We start from the raw sequence: 12,811 nt of genomic DNA, 5'->3' as shown, positions 1-12,811 counted from the left end.
TATCCTACACACTAGGAACAATTTACAGAGCCAATTAACTTACAAACCTGAAAGTCTTTGGACTGTGGAAGGAAACCTGGGTGCCTGGAGTAAATCCACACGGTCACAGGGAGAACGTGCAAACTCCGTACAGACAGCACCCATAATCAGGATGTCCAAATAAATTGCCCGTAGTATGTAGAGAGTGGATGAGAAAGTGGGGGATAACATAGAACCAAAGGGTTTCCTCCCACACTCCAGATGTGTTAGGTGACGTTTGTGTCTTAATAGGCTTCTGTAAATAGTACTTTGGCCCTGGTGTGTAGGTTAGCGCTAGTGTACCTGGTGGGCTGTGGGCTGTAGGGCCAGTTTCCACGCTGTATCATTAAGTCTAAAGTCTAACTAGTGTAAAAGGGTAATCGATGGTTGGCATGGACTCGATGGGCTAAATGGTCCATTATTACCATGTTGTATCTTTCAATCAGTCAATCAACACCCAACCATCCCTACCCAGCTCGAGGTGAACTGTGAGCCGTGTTTGGTTGCAGTCCAACTGAATGTACATGCTCGGAGATTTCAGAAGGTGATATTGTTGTGTCTTGAGTTACGTCTAGGTCCAGTTAACCTCAATGTCTTTGTGGGAGGAATCCAGAGCACCCAGAGGAGACCCATTTGGTCACAGGTAGAACATACAATTCCAGACTAGCAAAGCCAGATTCCATCCTCTGAAGTATACCAGTGAACCAACTTGAATGTTGTAACATCCATGGCTGTAGTGTACGTCAGTGCACACACTGGGTGCTGTGTGGGAGAGCCAACATCAGTCGTAAAGCATACAACATAACTCAACCTGGAGACAGACACAAAAAGCTGGAGTAACTCAGTGGGTCAGGCAGCAGCTCTGGAGAAAAGAAAAAGGTGATGTTTTGGGTCGAGACCCTTCTTCAGGCTAAGAGTCGGGAGATGGAAACGGGAGGTTTAGAACAAATGAATGGAAGATATGTAAAAAGTTACGATAATCAAGGAAAGGTGGAGCCCACAATGGTCCATTGTTGGCTGTGGACTAGGTGATAACGAATTAGACCCCGATACTCAACAGGATGACAGCGAAACTAGCACGACGACTAGGGTGGGGGAGGGATGGAGAGAGAAGGGAGATGCTTGAAGTTAGAGCTGGAAAATCGAAGGTGGACAAAAATGCTGGAGAAACTCAGCGGGTGAGGCAGCATCTATGGAGCGAAGGAAATAGGCAACGTTTCGGGCCGAAACCCTGTTTCGGCCCGAAACGTTGCCTATTTCCTTCGCTCCATAGATGCTGCCTCACCTGCTGAGTTTCTCCAGCATTTTTGTCCACCTTGTATTCTAATAGTTAGGTTTAACGGTATGTTGCAGAATACCTCAGCCTTTCTAGTCAAGTCACATTTATTTATATAGCACATTTAAAAAACAACTCTCGTTGGCCAAAGTGCTTTACATTTGTTATAAGAATAGTATAAACAAACAAACAAACTACATATCTCCATAGCCCTCGCTCAGTGAATTCAGGAAAGGCTTGGGATCTATAGATAAGTTTTTTTTAGTCTTAAGGAGTGCGATGGAGGGGGCAAATCTGATGGGAAGGGGGATGCTGTTCCACAGTCTAGGAGCTGCAACCGCAAAGGCGCGGTCGCCCCTAAGCTTATGCCTAGACCGCGGGATATTCAGTAGCCCCAAGGTGTCTACAGGTGATAGACGCAAAAAGCTGGAGTAACTCAACGGGTCAGGCAGCATCTCTGGAGTAAAGGAATAGGTGAGGTTTCCGGTTGAGACCCGGGTCAGTTTGAAGAAGGGTCTCGGCCCGAAACATCACCCCTCACTTTTCTCCAGAGATGCTGCCCGACCCGCTGAGTTTCTCCAGCGTCTTGTGTCGACTTTAAAAATATATATTCGGACTGTGCTAAGGAAAGGAAAGGGGCTGTGGGCGAATGGAGAAAAGGAATAGGTGACGTTACAGGTTGAGACCCTTCTTCACAAAACTTTGTGTCTTTGGCTTAAAACATCATCTGCAGTTCCTTCCTGCTCATTTACTTTACAGGTGACTTGCTCAGGAAAAAAAAGTAATCGATGTTCAATAAAAGTTACTGCTGGAGGTGCGGTTTCATGCCTTGGGTTTGCCCAGATTTTAAGAATTGAATGCTGCAGTTTCAAAGCTTTCATTAGTCATGCTCTCCCAGTAATGGCTTGCGAACTGCAGGCATGAGAAACTTCTGGCTGGCAATTTAATCAGGTAATTAGGTGCTGCTTGATGTCTGGCCTAGCTGCTTGCTAAAATATGCACACATCCAAAGAGCTCGAAGGAGCCTGAGAACGATGGGCATTTGTGTGGGTGTTTGGCATGTGGTTAAAGCAGGCAGCCTCCCTCTTGTTAGACTGGGCAAGTGCATGGGATTCATCGCAAGACAGGTGCACTGACCTGATAGCCCTTCTCAGGTGCCATTTACTCTTTATGGGACATTTATTACAGGGACGTTTTGCCTTTCTTGAAGCACCTGCAAGCAATAAAAATTTACATGTGTGAGGGCTTTTTAGGGAAATTAATGGCCCCTCTCAAGGGACGCATATTTCCAAAGATGTTTATTAAAGCCGAAGTCCTCCCAGGGTTAAAAAGAAAATGAACGTATTGAACACAGACCTGGTGACAGAAGCGCTCTCTGTCCCCTTCACCGGCCGAAACAAACTGTGCTTCAATTAACCCAATGCTCTCCAAGTTCACATGGCTTTCGGAGACCGGGAAGGCAGTAATTTGGGACCTCATTAAGACTTCCTTGCAATGTTTGTAGAGTCTAATGGGATTAATGTATATAAATGTTTAGCGCGACCACTATTTCCACTTTAATGTAAAGTTTTTGTTTACTTAAAACACACCTTCCTGTTCAGAGCTGGCAGCGAGAGTGCCCAGAAAGGGTTAAGGAGCCAGCCGCATTAACTGGAACCATTAATACAAACCCCAGCAATAAGCCCAGGTGGACTGTGTTAATAACTTTGTTTAAATTATTCCTTTGAGAGGCAGAAAACATCTATTAATGCATTCATTAGAGTTTATGGCAAGGTTCTGGTTTTCTCCCATTGACAATAAGCAGGCATTGTCAAACTGAACTAATTCACCCCATCTGTCTCCACCATACTAAATAGCAAGTGTTCAGAGCCCTCACATCTTTTTGCCTTTTCTTTTAATTACGGTACGACTGTCTTCTTCTGCGGGACCACTTTGATGTGTAGGCTTTCCCTTCTTGTTAGTTGTCACCATTAACAAACCAGTCTTCCTTTGTTGCCTCTCATTAACTTTTAAAAAAAATATCGGGCAATGTTGTCCCGATCAAATCCTAACATCGTTAATAATAATCCTGCAAATACTTGTTACGCACACACGATACTTTAGGAGGTGTTTTTTGTTGTTGTTGTTGTCGTCGAATTTCTAATTTCCTTGTTGCAATCGGCTTAGAGTGGAATATCTCAACCTGTGCAAGAAAGCAGAGGTTGACCCAATCTTCATTGAACATAAGTAACAGATTTTGCTCGGAGATTTTGAAACAAACCATTCGGAGTTAGCTTAAGGAATTCTATAAACTGCAAGTTTCGGTTTTAGTGTCAAACTTCAAGGACACTCAAATAGCGAAGGTGAATTGAAAACCTGCCTCACAAAAAGAATGGAATGTATTTATAATCTGGCTTTTTGTGTGTGTATATATATATATATATATTTTTTTTTTTAATGTACAACTGTTAAAGGCTAGCTACTTTCTCTTAGAACTACCTTCCCTGAGTTGATTTATCACATCAGAAAAAGAAAGAAAGAAAAACTGTTAAAAGACTAAGGTCAACATAATAAATCGTGTGTTTTATCATTGCCGGATATGCTTTGGCATAAGGCATGATAACACACATCTTACAGTTCATTATTAGCTCCTATAGTGGCTATAAACCTTGAAGAAAAGAAAGAGGGGCTACTCATTGGCACACATAAATCTTTGTAACTAGTAAATGTATGTCACTAACATGAACTTACTCTTCTCGATATTTCTCCAGTTAATTCCCGAGTGTTTAACATTTTTTTTTGAAACGGACCCCTCTCTGTACAGTACTTATTTATCTTTCCATACAGTAGCAACCCAACACGTTGCATGGCGATGCTATGTCATGGGATTGAACCCTGGATGAGACGAGGCTTTCATTAACCACTTCAGACCATTAGGTCCAGCAAATGGATGGAGATTTCAGCCACTCAGATTCCACTTGCCACTTATGTACAGAAGTTATAACAGCCACTCAAGTTATGTACAGCCACTCAGATTCCACTGGCCACTTATGTACAGGAGTTATAAATGACACTTGTTTGAAACAGGGCAACCATTGCATTGAACTATAACTCCAGTGTGGTGTTTTAATGACTTGATTGCCTGATGCTTAATATTTTTAAATTTGTTTTATATGAGTCTCATCCTTCGTTGACATCTGTAAGGAGCAAGTATGAATCCATCCGCCCACATCATAATCAGCGCACTGTTAAATGAGGTTTCCGATGGTTGATTGATTGAAAGATGCTGCAGGGAAACAGGCCCTTCGGCCCACCGAGTCCATGCCGGCCATCGATCGATCACCTGTTCTCACTGGTTCTGTGTTGTCCCACTTCCGCACCCACTCCCAACACTCTAGGGGCAATTTTACAAAGGCCAATTAGCCTAGAAGCCTGCATGGTCTTTGGGATGTGGGAGGAAACTGGAGCACCCAGAGGAAACCCATGCAGTCACAGGGACAGCGTGGAAACTCCACACAGACAGCATCCGAGGTCAGGATTGAAGCCGGGATAAGGTAGAACTAGAATGGACGGGTGATCGATGGTCAGTGTGGACAAGGTGGGCTGTGGCCGGAGAGATGCTGTATCTTTAAATTAAACTGAAAAACATATCAACTTTAAAACTGAGATGCCTAGGAACATTCTCTACACTAGTCCCACTGCTGAACATTTTCTCGCAGACAGTAGTGAATTTTTGGAATTCTCCAGCCCAGAGGATTGTTAATGCAGGTTCGGTCAGGGTATTTAAAGTGGAAGTAGATACATTTGTATAAGACTTAAGATAGGACTATGGCTAGGCTGCATTTGGATTTGTGTGCAGTTCTGGTCGTCCCACTACAGGATGGATGTGGAGGCTTTGGAGAGGGTGCCGAAGAGTTTCCGCCTGGATTATGGGGTATTAGCTACAAGGAGAGGTTGGACAAACATGGACTGTTCTCTCAGGATCATCAGAGGCTGAGGGAAGACCTCATCGAAGTATATCAAATTATGAGAGGCATCATCATTCAGAACCGTTTTACCAGGGTGGAAATGTCAAAGTCGAGAAGGCTTAGCTTTAGCGGGCAGGGCGAGAGGGGAAAATGTTACAGGAAATGAGCGGGACTGATTTTTAACTCAGAGAATATTGGGTGTGTGGAACGCGCTGCCAGGGGTGGCAGTGGAGGCAGATACGATAGCCGTGTTTAAGAAGGAACGGCCGATGCAGGAAAATCGAAGGTAGACAAAAATGCTGGAGAAACTCAGCGGGTGAGGCTGCATCTATGGAGCGAACGGAATAGGCGACGTTTCAGGTCGAGACCCTTCGTCAGACTGATGTGGGGGTGGAGGGGGCGGGAAGAAGAAAGGAAGAGGCGGAGACAGTGGGCTGTGGGAGAGCTGGGAAGGGGAGGGGAAAGAGGGAGAAAACAGGGACTACCTGAAATTGGAGAAGTCAATGTTCATACTGCTGGGGTGTAAACTGCCCAAGCAAAAATATGAGGTGCTGCTCCTCCAATTTATGATGGGCCTCACACATGGAGGAGGCCCAGGACAGAAAGGTCGGATATGGAATGGGAGGGGGAGTTGAAGTGCTGAGCCACCGGGAGATCAGGTTGGTTATTGCGAACTGTGCGGAGGTGTTGGGCGAAGCGATCGCCAAGCCTGCGCTTGGTCTCACCGATGTAGAGCAGCTGACACCTGGAGCAGCGGATGTAATAGATGAGGTTGGAGGAGGTGCAGGTGAACCTCTGCCGCACCTGGAAAGACTGCTTGGGTCCTTGGATGGAGTCGAGGGGGGAGGTAAAGCGACAAGTGTAGCATTTCCTGCGGTTGCAAGGGAAAGTGCCAGGAGAGGGGGTGGTTCGGGTGGGAAGGGACGAATTGACCAGGGAGTTACGGAGGGAGCGGTCTCTGTGGAAAGCCGAAAGGGGAGGAGATGGGAAGATGTGGCCAGTGGTGGGATCCCGTTGGAGGTGGCAAAAATGTTGGAGGATGTTTTGTTGTATGTGTCGGCTGGTAGGGTGGAATAGCCGTATTTAAGAAGCTTTTAGATGAGCACATATGCAGGGAATGGAGGAATATGGATCTTGTGCAAACACAAGAGATTAGTTTATCTACAACCATGTTCTGCACGGACATTGTGGGCCGAAGGGCCTTTTTCCTGTGTTGTACTCTTCTATGTTTTACGTTCTAAGATCAGAGAATTGATGCCCACAGGGACCTGGTACAGAGACCTGGGGAAGATCAGCTACGACCATAGAGTCTAGGTGAGTCACAGCAAGGAAACAGGCCTTTCAGCCCATCAAGTCTGCACTGTCTACCAACCACGTACACGTATACTAATACTGCATCGGTGAGGCCACATTTAGAGTATTATTTTCAGTTTGGGAAGAATGTCGTTGAGGTAGAAAGAGTGCACAGAGGATTTACGATAATGTTGCCAGGAATCGAGGGCCTGAGCCATAGGGAGAGGTTGAGGAGGCGAGGACTTTATTCATCGCAGTGCAGGAGGCTGAGGGGTGATTTTATAGAGGTGGATAAAATCTTTTACCAGGAATCGGGGAATCAAGAATCAGAGGACACAGGAAATATTTAATAAGAACCTGAGGGACAACTTTTTCACACAAAGGGTTGTGTGTATATGGAATATGAGCTGACAGAGGAGTTAGTTATGCCAGGTACAATAGCAGCATTTAAAAGACATTTGGACAGGTACATTGATAGGATGAATTTATCGGGATATGAGCTAACCGTGGGTAGATGGGGCACCTTGGTCGGTAGGGGCAAGCTGGGCCTGTTTCCGTGCTGACACGGACAAACGTTAGACTTTGGACTTTAGAGTTACAGTGTGGAAGTCAAGTCAAGTCAAGTCAAGTCAAGTTTATTTGTCACATACACATACGAGATGTGCAGTGAAATGAAAGTGGCAATGCTCGCGGACTTTTGTGCAAAAGACAAACAACAAAACAACCAAACAAATTATAAACACAATCATAACACACATATTCTTTTACATAATAAATAATAGAAGGAAAAACGTTCTGTAGAGTTAGTCCCTGGTTAGAAAGGCGTTTACAGTCCGAATTGCCTCTGGGAAGAAACTCCTTCTCAACCTCTCCGTTCTCACTGCATGGCAACGGAGGCGTTTGCCTGACCGTAGCGGGTGGAACAGTCCGTTGCAGGGGTGGAAGAGGTCTCTCATGATTTTGTTTGCTCTGGAGTTGCACCTCCTGTTGTATAGTTCCTGCAGGGGGGTGAGTGAAGTTCCCATAGTGCATTCGGCCGAACGCACTACTCTCTGCAGAGCCTTCTTGTCCTTGGCAGAGCAATTCCCGAACCAGATGGAAACAGGCCTTTTTGCCCACCGAGTCTGTGCCGACCAGCGATCACCCATAATCCAGCACTATCCTACACAACAGGGACAATCTGCAATTTTACCGAAGCCAATTAACCTACAAACCTGTATATCTTTGGAGTGTGGGAGGAAAGTGGAGGACCCGGGGAAAACCCACACAGTCCCAAGGAGAAGGTACAAACTCCGTACATACAGCACCCATAGTCAGGATCAAACCATGATCTCCGGCGCTGTATGGCAGCAACCCTACTGCTGTGCCACTGTGCCGCCCAAAATTAAGTCAATTATTTATAGAAAAGCAAAATATCTAATTTTAAAGAGAATCGTTAATAGCAGCAGTTTGAAATAACTCTATAATCATTGGCTTTTCACAAGCATTTACTCCGTATTAGTTTAATCCTTCTTTAATATATTGCAGGGGTCATTGATGTCTACTTTTTGGTGCGTTTCCCCAGACTAATTTCTCCGTGTGTGCTGACTGAATCTGAACAAGGGTGCTGTTATTATCGACAATGGGAACTTGAACCAAAAAATAACATGGATTTGGTTTTCAAATACAGACGTTAGTGGCATTGTTGGAATTTTTCATACAAATGTTCCCATAAGCGTAAATATAGAACTGGTGCTTTTAATTGACCTGGATGACATTTTACATTCCAGCGTTTCTGACATGTACAGCACTATCTTAAATCGTATCTTTCCTTCAACAGAGGAGACTTTAACATAACCGCAGTTCCTGGGAGCGGTTAGTGGCTGTGTTATTTTTGCAAGGATGTTCAGTAGTCAAACTACTGCCTGTTAGATAGTTAAGGAAGAGCTAAACAACTGATAGGTTGGAGATAAACCACAGGGCGGAGGTATACGGCATGGAACTGTGGCTTGGTTCCACAGGAGTATGTGGAGTGAAATATTTAAACTGAGGATAACCAGGAACAGTACAGCAAATGGGCAGGCCCTTCAGCCCACAATGTCCATGCCAAACATGATGGGGTTAACCTAATGACCGCAGCCTGCACTTGATCCATATCCTTCCATTCCATGCATATCCATGTGCCTATCCACCTAAATGCCACTATCCCCTCTAACCCCACCGCCACGCCCTGGCACCCACCACTAGGGTTGCCAATTGTCCCGTATTAGCCGGGACTTCCCGTATATTGGGCTAAATTGGTTTGTCACATACGGGACCACCCTTGTCCCGTACGGGACCGCCCTTGTCCCGTATTTGACTGCTACTACTCGTTTCGAGGGGACTGTCGGGTCGGAGCGCAGCGTCCGGCCCCCGCCTCACCCGTCCCGACGTAGTGCAGCCCGTGGAGTGCAGCAGCAGCAGCGCCTCGCCCGTGGCCCCGTCGGTCGGCAGCCCGGCCAGCTGTCCGACCTTCGGATCTTCGCTTACCGCCGACACCACCACCACCCCTCCTTCTCACGGCCGATCATCGGTTCACGAGTTGGATGGGGCACCGGGCTTTGAGCATGACGTCGCCCAGGCCAAAACTCCTCAGCTGGCCCGCCGGCTGGGCTTTGTGTGCAGTCCAGCACCCGGGCCAACCCATCATTCACCCAGCCACGGCCGAGTCGGTCAACGAGTTGCCGTCGTGAACTTGTCCCTTATTTTGACCTTTCATCCCTTATTTGGGAGTGAGAAAGTTGGCAACCCTGCCCACCACCCTCTGTGTAAACAACTTGACCTGCACATCTCCTTTAAATTTTGACCCTCTCACCTCAAAACAGTGCCCTCCTAGTGTTTGGCGTCTCCACCCTGGGGAAAGGATTCTCTCCGTCCCTGCTAAAGCTTACCTGGGTCAAGTTCACCTGCAGAACTTAAACCACTGAGTGGTTTTTAAATGGGTTTTTTTCACGGATTAATCCGAGAGTTTTTAAATGGTTTCCGTAAGGAAAGGGTATTTTTAAATGGATTAATCGTGTATGCATTATGGATTTTTCTGAACTTTCTAAAGCTTTGAATGTTTGCCACAAGTGTTAACATGTATCTGATCATCGTGTCAAGATTCAACACTCACGAGTGTTTTATTGTTATATGAACCGACAATGAAATTCCTACTTGCAGCTGCATTACTGGCCTGTGAACACAATAACTCATAGATAATATACAATAAACAAAAAAAATCAATGAATTCATAACCACGGCGGCACGATGGTGCAGCAGTAGAGTTCGGTACAATTTTAGTGGGAAATAATTTTTCTTGGAGAGCATGCAGCTAGTGGGCCTTAGATTACACCTACTGAAACCTAGTTGCCTCTCTCAGTGGCATCAGCCTCATAGAATGGCCCCGGTGGCAGAGAATTGTCAAATTCAATGCTACCTTCAAACCGAGGAAGGGTCCCGACCCGAAATGTCACCCATCCATGTTCTCCAGAGGTGCTGCCTCACCTGCTGTGTTACTCCAACACATTCTGTTACCCAGCATGTGCAGTTCCTTATTTCTACATTGGAAATATATCGGATTTCACCTACCTATAGTCAAACTAACCCATCGGGACATTTAATGGGGAAAAGAGCCAAGTCAGCAGGAGCTGAGAGAATGTGACAGCCCTGGCTTTAATTCAGTCAGTCATAGAGTCATACAGCATGGAAACAGGCCCTTCAGCCCATCTCATCCATGCCGACCAATATGCGCCTTCTAAGCTCGTCCCATTAACCCAGGTTTGGCCCAAATCACTCTAAACCTTTCCTATCCATGTACCTTTCCAAGTGTGTGTTGAATGCTGATATAGTACTTGCCTCACCTACCTCCTCTGGCAGCTTATTTCATATACTCACTACCCTCTGGGTGGAAATATTTGCTCCTTAGGTTCCTATTGAGAGCTGCCCCTCTCACCTTTACCCTCGTGATCTTGATTCCCTTTGGGATAAAAGACCAAGTTAAATGCATTCATTCTATCTATTCCCCTCGTGGTTTTATACACCTCTATAGGATCACCCCTCAGCACTCCTACACTCAAAGGAATAAAGTACTGGCCTACCCAACCGCATCCTATAGCTCAGGCCCATCGAGCCCTGGCAACATCCTCGGCCATATTCTCTGCACTGGTTCCAGCTTGATGACATCCTTCTTATAGCAGGGCGACCAAAACTGAACACAGCATTCCAAATGTGGTCTCATCATCTGTAACTTCTCTACTCAATATCCTGACTGTTGAAGCTCCATGTACTAAAAGCTTGCTTTACCGCCCTATGTACCAACCTGTGACACCACTTTCAGCGATCTATGTTCCTGCACTCCTTGATTCCTCTGCCTTACTACACTGCCCAGGATCCATATGGTTACTGTGACCTTTGTTGCCTTTACCTTAATGCTTACCTGTCATTAGAGATTATTATGCTTACTATTACCTGCGAGTATGTTTACTTCAATTTAAATAAATCAAAACCAAAGATATTCTGTTGTCGGGATAATGCAGAGACTTCATAATTACTAGCTGAAGATTCTGAAATTCCCATCACAACCGCACTGTGGAAAACCCTTCATCAACAGGTTAGCAACAGTGAGAGGTTGGAACGGTAGAACATTGAACATTGTCCAGTTCACCGCAGGAACAGGCCCTTCGGCCCACTATGTCCCCTTCCTGCATGCTATCCATATCCCTCCACGCCCATTTCAATGATGCAATGATATGATATTGTCACATGTACCCAGGTAGAGGGAAATGCTTTGTTTTAGCTTCTAACCCAGTATAATCTTACAGCAGAGCTCACCCGGGCAGCACACAAAGAGGCCGCCACGTTTCTGGTGCCGACAAGGTTACAAAGAGTTTATCGAACAGTCGTGTGTTCTCGCAGCGGTGAAGGTGGCCTGTTGCCTGCCGGGTCCCCCCTCGACCTTGGTGGTTCCCCCCGTGTCCTCCTTCACTTGGCGGGGCGTTACCGGTCCCTCCTTCGCACTTGGCAGCACACCCCCCCCCCCCCCCCCCCCCCCCCCCCCCCCCCCCCCTACACTCTTGGTGGCCCTGCTCAATGATCCTATAGCGAGCAAGATAAATCACTCGACAAAAAAGACGTAGTACGGTCAAGGGCAGATTCATGGGTAATTTCAGGCCCCATTTCCGTAACCGGCTTCCGTCTCTGCACCAAAGATCCCGTAGCGGAGCAAAGATAACTAGAGCGGAGACGGAAGCCGGTTACAGAAACATCCTCGTAAAAATAAAAGTTATTTGGGAAAAATCTTTTCCTCATTTCCAGAATTTTAATTTATTAACACAAACTGTTCCCCCGCAACGTTGATTACACTGCGGGTCAGGTCGGGCCGGGTTACGGAAATGGATGAAAAAAAGGCCCACGTTCTGCTCCGTTGCGTACTGCATGTCAGCCCATTGCATTTGGCAGGAGTGGTCTATCTTGCTCTGCTATAGGATCTTTGGCCCTGCTCGCTATATGTGCCATGGCTCCCTCCTCACTCTCGGCAACCTGCACGCTGGGACGTCCAGCTCCGTGGCACATGTCGGGAGCCTTCTACTGTTGTTGGATATGAAAATGCATTTTTGGGCTGTTAGTTTAGTTTAGTTTGTGGGTGGGCAGTGCCCGCACACGGGGCCGGGTGGAGCAGGGCCACGGCTTTGGGCAGAGGAAACACGGGGATGAAAACCCGGCAACGTCCCCGTCAGCTGCAGCAGAGTTGGGGATAGTCTGTTTCCCCCACCAACCCAGAGTCACAGACCTCACTGCACCGGCACTGACTCCCTGACCCCCCCACTAGCACCCCGATCGCCCCCCCGTCGACCACCCCCTCCACCCCCTCCCTCCCCCCCCCCCCCCCCCCCCCCCGCCACAGAGACAGATGGCCCGGGGTCCGCGAGTGTGGATCCAGTCAGCGTGGAGTCCGGATGCTGGGACAGGAGACGGGCCGGCGACACTGGCAGCCATGAGGGCCTGTCCCACTTGCATGACCTAATTCACGACCTCTGCTGAGTTTGCCCTTGGCTCATCCTCACAGCATGGTCGTCATGAGGTTGTAGGTAGGTCCTGATGCTAGTCGTAGGTACTCGTGGCATCAAGTAGGTCGGGGCATTTTTCTAGCCTGATGAAAAATGTCCACGAGTAAAAAAGGTCATGCATAAAGGCCGGTCCCACTAGCATGCGACTGCATGCGGCAAGCGCGACCTAACGTGGTCGCTTGAGTCGTACGGCCTCGCGGGGCCAGTCCCAC

The 12,811-nt window shown here is 47.1% G+C and overlaps 1 long non-coding RNA gene across 1 annotated transcript in view; it reads right to left on the bottom strand.

The window, feature by feature from the left end:
* Window positions 1-12,811, bottom strand: part of LOC129711849 (uncharacterized) — a 37,542-nt gene that overhangs the window by 4,095 nt on the left and 20,636 nt on the right. The gene's annotated exons all lie outside the window — the stretch shown is intronic.

This window comes from Leucoraja erinacea, chromosome 31, assembly GCF_028641065.1.
Source record: "Leucoraja erinacea ecotype New England chromosome 31, Leri_hhj_1, whole genome shotgun sequence".
NCBI classification, from domain to species: domain Eukaryota; kingdom Metazoa; phylum Chordata; class Chondrichthyes; order Rajiformes; family Rajidae; genus Leucoraja; species Leucoraja erinaceus.
This window is presented reverse-complemented; position numbering and strand designations above follow the sequence as displayed.